Raw genomic sequence first — 7,548 nt, 5'->3', positions numbered from 1 at the left:
TAAATAGCTTTGCTGGCAGCTCCATCAAGATCTGTTCAGAATCAAGGGGCCACTTGGAGTCCTCTAAAAGCCAGAGCAGAAAATGTGGCAGAGATTGTGTAGGGAGGAGAAGTGGTCAAATATGAAGAGCACATCCAGGAAATCCCTGTCACCACAGAGTCGTCCTGGGATGCTCTGGTGTCATCATAATGCAGAAAACCCAGGGTTTTTTAAAAGCATCTCTTAAATAAACACTATTTTCTCTCGAGGATCTCCAAGTATTTTACATAAGAAAATAAATATAATTACCCACATGCCAGAGATTGAACTGAAATGATTTTCCCTGCCAAGGAAATCTGTTTTCCTTCCCTTTTAAAAGAGCAAAGCTTCTATTGTGCTGTGGAGATGAAACCTTGGAGTGAGTGACTGTGCCTTGTTCCTAGATTTCAATACAACATATGCACGCTCCAGAGAGGAAAGGAAAGGAAAGAAATGTTTATGGAGATAAAATCTAAAAGCCTGATTCACAGGAGACTGGCTGTGCTTGCATCCAAGGCATGGTGAAATTAAAAGCAGACAGGAGAGTTAATGGATATTAAGGTAAGTTTCCAGTGCCTTCCAAGGCCATAGACTGAGTCTGTCATAAGGCACCTTTTCATTCAGCCCTTTTTTTTTTTTTTATTAAAAGTATAACCTTGTAGCTCAGGCCTAGACTGGAAGAAAAAGACTTCACCAAAAAGAAATTAAGATCAGGCACAGAAACCTCTATTCCCTGAAGTGAGAGTCAATTAGTTATAATCAATTAAATAAAATTAAGGAAAACAAAGTCACATGGGCTTGGGAAGGGAAAAAAAAAATGATAAATGAACCACCATTGGAGCCACTTGGGGAAGAAATGTCACCATCAAGGAGAAAAAAAATGGAAGCAATTAAAAAAGTTAAAGACTTTCCTTATTGCAGGGAGATGAGGGAGGGTGCCAGCCCCACAAGGTTTTCAAAAAAGACTTTGGAATTCATTAAATTTCCTGCCTTTGCTGGCAGTTTGGGGCAGGCTTTGGGCAGCACAGAGCCCTGCCCTACTTTGCCAAGGCAGGCAGTGCCACCCCTGTGCTGCCACTGAGGCATTAAATTTTAGCTTTTCTATTTTCCAGATTCTGCACTGCCTTGCTGTGCGACTCTGAGCTTCATATAAAGTGCTACAGGTTCTCCTCACATTTATTTAGGCAGAACAATCCTTTTCCAGCCCCAGAACCAGGACACCACTGCAGCTCCAGCCCCAAAAAGTGCAAACAGGGAATTGAGGAGAGAATCTGGGAGGGTGGGACTGCAGAACCTGGGCTGGAATTGGACAATGAACCCCAATGTGGGAATGGAACAAAACTTATAAAAGTGTGAAAATATGTGATCCATCATCCATCTTGGGTCCATCTTGGGTCCATCTTGGGCTCTTGCACTGCCCAAGGTGAATCCTTTGAAGAATTTCAATAAATTCCCACTTTACTCCTTTAACTCTGTTCCAGCTCAGCCTCTCCAGGTGTCCCCACCCCAAATGTTCTGTCCCCATTTCATTTTGGGAACAAGCCTGGAGCCCTCACAGGTGTGAGCTTGGGGAAATGGATGCTCAGAAAAGGCTGTGGGATGCTGTGACTGCTCCTCCAGGTAAGAAAGGAAATATTTCAGATGATTCCATGCAGATGATATTAAACACCAACCCAAGGGAGCCCCCAGGACACAGGAGCAGGTGATGGTCCCACCTGCAGTGCCTGCAGACACCTCTGACAGGTCTGGCACTAAAACATCTCCCTCTAACATGGATGGAGCTTCCATGACACGCTGCCAACAAGAATGTCAATGAGCAGCAGCCTTGGTGCTCGCTTTCAGAATCAATAGAATCAGCACAGACTCTATTCACAGCTCATGAATTGCTGTCACCCCTCAGCTCCTGAAGCCTTGTTAAACCTCCTTGGGATTTTTTTTTTTTTTTGCTGTGCCAAAGGGGATTTCACCTGCAGCACACACTCCTGAGCTCTCCAGGAGGCACAGAGGGACAGGAGGCACTGACATTTCAAAAGAAATGTTTTTGGCATTTCAGGCAGAACCAGAAGATGTGTTTGGAAACATTGGTTGTTTCCCCTGCCCCCTCCCTGAGGAGGCATTTTTGCATTTGGGAATCTTTGGACAAAGCAAAAAGTAGACAAAGAAAGCAGGTGGTCAAGAGTTTTCAATTTTTCACCACAGGACAACTGTCCAGCACCTCAGGGCAGGGATGCTTTCAGCTCCAATTGCCATTGCTGCCAGCCCAGCTGAGGCTGTCACCCCAGGTAATCAGGGGAAGGTCTCACCTCCACTCTCAGCCAGATGAAATATCATCTCAGGAGTCTGTGCTGCGTGCCTCACATCTGATTTTCACAATATTTCCTAATGTCTCAGTCACCACTCCACAAGTACCTCATTTTTCAAACAATTTGAATAAATCAGTTCTTGGGAGAGCTGCCTTGATTTCACTTAAGTTGCACCTTTCAGTTTCAGACTTGTCAACATTATTCTAAAAGTTCTGAGGGATAAAGCACAGTTCTTCCATCAGAAACCCCCTGAGGCCATACTATTTCCTCATGGCCCTTATTGATGAAGTGACATTTATTAAAATAAGTTCTCTGTGCTGTATACTTTACCCTGCTCCCGTTAAGATCCCCAGAAATCAAACCAGCACCACAATGAGATGGAAAAGCACTCCTGCAAATCTACAGAGGGGAAAATAAACACAGACATTAAGTGATTTGCCTGAGACAGCTGGACAAAACGGTATCAGGGCTGGGAAATGAAGTGATGGCCCTTGGCTCCCCATGCAGTGCTTTATTCTTGGGACCACTCTAATCTTTCTCAGCTTCAATAGCCTGGAAAGACAACATTTAAGTGCCTGGGGGGTGTCATCCTCTGTCACTGCAGCTCCTACAGCACTGACAAGCTCACAGAACAGGAGTCCCTTCCACAGACAAAGGAAATTTTTGCTCTCAACAAGATCACTTGCCTCATTCATGTTTTAGTTTCACTCACTTTGAATTTTTTGAATTATTCTTTGAATTTTGTCTTTTATCCACGCTGTCGTGAAATAAATTAAATCTGTTACCAAACTCTTGATGCCAAAACACCAAACTGCTCCATCTTTACACTTTGTTGGGTAATTTGGTATTTATCCTGACCACATAGAAGATATCCAGCATGAAACCCCCATCTATGTTAAAAATATCAATTTAGTTTTGACTCTTAAGATATGAATTTAGAACAGAGCTGGTCTTTCCTCATTTCTTTCCCCAGAAATCCTTGGAGAAGTTGTACAGAAGCACAAGATGGACTGGCTGGGAAGAGGAATCCCAGATCACCATCAGCTGCCTGTCAATTTGCTTCCCTAAAGGGCTGTAAACACACACAGCCTGCGCTGCTGATATCCCACTCTAAATGCAGGAGCATGTCCTCTCTGCTTTCCCCTCACTGATTTGTTTGCAGGCATCTCTCACCTGCAGGGGATGGACAAACACTTCCCCTGTTGTACTTAACTAAGTGGAAAGAGAGTGTCTGCATCCAGCCTGACCAGCGAGCTGAAACCCAGAGTTCCCATTTGCACCTCTTTCCTCTGCTCCATCTCCTCCTGGCCATCACATATCTGCTGTGAATTTGCTTCTATACACCTGTCTGAGCTTTCTCTCTCTTTTTTTTTTTTTTTCTGGAATATTTTGCTGCTTTCAGAATGGAAGGCACAGGGCTGTGCTTTGATCAGATCCCTCTGCTTCTGTTATCTCATCGTGAACATTAAGGACAGATGCAATGCAAATGCTTTCAAACATCATCTGCCACTGTTGAGAATACCAAATCAGATGTAAAAACAGCTCCTGCTGGATTTTCACTCCTTTTCTATACCATCCCCTCCCTTACTCACAGATCTGTATCAAGATACTTCAAATTAAAGTGAAGTTGAAGGATTCTACCCTCCCCTTTCAGAGCACCTTTAGTGCTGAACACGATCCTGGACATGGACACAGGATAAAACCTCATTTTTTTCCAAAGGAGTAATTGAGGTAAAATAAAAATCCATGTTCCTTTTCTGAGTTTGTCACTGCCTGTGCATGTCACCCTTCATTTCCCTCAGCTGGGTGAGAACCTCAAGTGCTTCCCAGAAGGGAAAGTAATAAGAGGAAATAGCAGAGCCCAGAGTAAAATTAATGTGCAGCCAAGGCTGAATGCCAGGAAAGAGGCAGGATCAAGACAAGGCATCACTTACAGGTGTATTTTTTAAGAGGAAAAGGCTATAATGCATCTTATTCCACCTGACAGGCATCACAGACCCTGCTGAAGTTACCCTGGGGTCCAGCACAGCACTTTTCCATAATTATGCAAATTGCCCTGGTTCCAACCACTGGATATATTGACACAAATGACCCTGATTTTTCAGGAACACTCCTCTTTTTCAAGTGTAATTTCACATGCACAATAAACTGTGGATTTCAGAGCAGCACTTTAAGCATCTAAATATCAGGCTGCACCTACAAATTGTTTAGACAGACATTTTAATACTGTAATTTGTTAGTGCAATTACTTAAGTGGGGAAGGCTGTGTGCAAGGAGGCAGTAAATAATTAAGACCACCAAAGTGGAGCCTAGGGCACCATTTTAAAATCTTTTATCTAATACCTAAATTTGGCAGGCAGAGGGGAAAAAGATGCTTGAGGAGAGCACACAGAGCCAATCAGCACACAAGCCTCCCATCGCACCACACAATCTAGTTTCACTTATTGCTGGAGATTATTTTTGAATGCTCTGATTCTAAAGTTATCAAAATTGGGCTATTGTAAGCAGTTGATGCTGCTTGGCTTTTCAGAGCCTCATCAAGACTTTAAAAACACAGATGGCTGTTCTACAATAAAAAAGAATCTACCTGCAGTGGTGCATTTACAGCAGAATAATCAGGCTGTAACAAGAGCAGGAACAAGCCATGAATTCAATGTGAGAATGTTACACCCATGGACTCCAGTGCTGGCAGTATAAACAGGTGCTATGCTGGAAATATAAAGCCTCATTAATGCATCATTTAATAAAATGCCCCATTTTCTTATATTCCAGGCCCCTTTACATCTTCCATAAAGATGTAAATTCCTCATCTCAGCTCTGTGATGTGATCCATCCTGAATCTCACAAATGGCTCTGACTACAGTGGTTGACACATAAAATACCACACAAAAGAAATCCTAAAAACCTTTATGTATGTGATTAAAGCTACTCAGAATGCTCCATCTATAGCCCTGAAAATAAAAAGCTTCTCTCTGATTGAAAATATTGCTCCAGATTTGAACTCCACGATGTTGTAGGAAAACCAAGAGACAGAAAGGCTTCAACAACCAACCCCCTCCTGCAGAAAACCCTTTAAACACAGCAAATTTCACAATGTCAAATCAGTGGCTTGCAGCTTTTCCTTTTTTTTTTTTTTTTCCATTTTTTTTGCAGGCTCAGTATTTGCAGTGGTGAAAGTGTCCAAGCCAGCAGAGCATGGTAAGAAAAACCTCAGAGAATCAATGCAGGAGAAATCCTGGAGCCAAAGAAAATGAGAAGCAGCAGGGTGGAGATAAAACCGCTGCTTGCAAAGTCATTTCTTTGTGGCCAGCAGAGAAATCCCTTCAGAGGCAGCCAGACAACAAAGCTGTGTGTGCTCCATCAAGAGGATAAAACCAGGCAGTGTGGTTTGTGCCTGTGGATCACCCTGGAACAGACTTCCAGCCCCTGGACATGAAGGGAAGGTGATGCCTGGGCTGCTCTCAGGTTGGTTTTGGGAAGCAGCTGATCCACCCCACAGAAGTGAATGGCAGCTGTGAAATATTGTTTTCTCCTCCTTTCCTCAGGTTGAAATAAGCTGCTGAATTGCTCCTGGATTTCTCAGCTTGGAAAGCTGACACCCTGCAAAGCTGAAGGACTCGGGGTTTTGAGATGCCAACATCCCCAAGGATTTCAGAGCTTTAAACAGGAATTTTCCCAGGAAATCTTCACCTTCTGCAGTTTCCACAAAAACTACCAGGATGAGCTGTAACCTTCTGTGGGTACATTTGGATTTCACAAGGTTTGGATTTAATTGCCTGGTGGAACATTCAGAATTAATTCCTGCTTGCTATGGAGCTGCAGCACCTGAACAGGATTTGCTTTTCAGTCATCTCCTGCTTTGTCTTTCTACATTCCCGTGGTGGGCTGGGCTCCACACAGCCCTGATGCATGACAAAATTGGAATTCTCTAAAATCTCACTGCCCTCAGGTCTCTTTTCCCACCAAAATCAGAACCAAACTTCCCCTGACTTCATGCAGGAGTTCCACAAAGGACAGTTTCAAATTCAGGGAAAAGCAGAAATGACCAAAGTTGAAAATTGGAACATTCAGAGATAAGTTCAACACACAGACACCAATTTGGCAAGAGAGTGTAGGATTCCTCTACAGAGGAAATAGTAGTAGAAATATGTAATATCTGCATAAAAATGCTTTTTATCATCCACAGGAGCTGTTCCTTCATCAGCCTTCATAAATCTCAGTCACCTGCACTGCCTTGTACAGATTTGCTGGTGCCTGATAACAAAAGACAGCACAGAAGGAATCCCAGGTTATTTGGGTGGGAAGGGACCTTAAAAATCCTCTGACTCCAATCCTGCCATGGGCAGGGACACCCCTACCAGAGCAGGCTGGTTTTCTTCTCCCTGCCCAGCTGCAGAAGTGTTAACAGAAAATCTCTTTGATGCCACTGGATCTTCATCAAATTCCACTGAAAACAGCTAACAGAATACAAAGTTGTTGGAGGAGCAGAGACAGTGAATTCATAAATCTTGTTTCCTTACTAAACCAAAAGGAAAGAGATTACATGTTGCATTAGATAAAAAAATGACACCAGAACATGAGAATTTCACCTGTTGATGATAATGATTGATGATAATTTGTATTTTAAGAAGTGCCTTTCAGTCAACTTCCTTGAGGGAGTTTGTTATCATTGCTCAAAGTTAGAATGTTAAGCTGTGGTGTCCCAATAATTTCTTAGACAGCAGATTCTAATTAAATGAGCTGAAAATCCTTCAGTGAAAGGAGGATAAATAGAGGGATCAAAAAGAAGAAATCTTTTGTTTAAACAGAGATCACAATCACCAGGCAGGTACAGTGGAAATATTCAGGCACTTGTTACAGCTGGGCACAGATTTGTTTGAAGTCATGTCCACAGCTCCCTCTAGGAAATGAAAATTTCCCTTCTATTAACTCCTTGTGTGCTGCACCCTTATAAATAAACAGAGATCGATGCTTTAAACTCTATTCTTATTATAAAAATTCTGCAGACTTTTAGAGACAAGCATACTATCAATATACAAGCATACTCATACCCTAACACTTAATTAAGAGTCAGTGAAATCCCTCTGTATTGATAGGAGTGGGAAAAGCCAGAGTGCTTGCAAAACATTCAGAGATCTTCAAATGAGACCTGAAAGTGGTTCTGCACTCCTACAAATTCTGCCAGACAAATCCACACCCACCCTGTGATGAATGGAGCTCCCAGAAC

The sequence above is a fragment of the Catharus ustulatus genome, chromosome 11, assembly GCF_009819885.2.
Source record: "Catharus ustulatus isolate bCatUst1 chromosome 11, bCatUst1.pri.v2, whole genome shotgun sequence".
Classification (NCBI taxonomy): domain Eukaryota; kingdom Metazoa; phylum Chordata; class Aves; order Passeriformes; family Turdidae; genus Catharus; species Catharus ustulatus.
Note: the sequence above shows the minus strand (reverse complement) of the source record.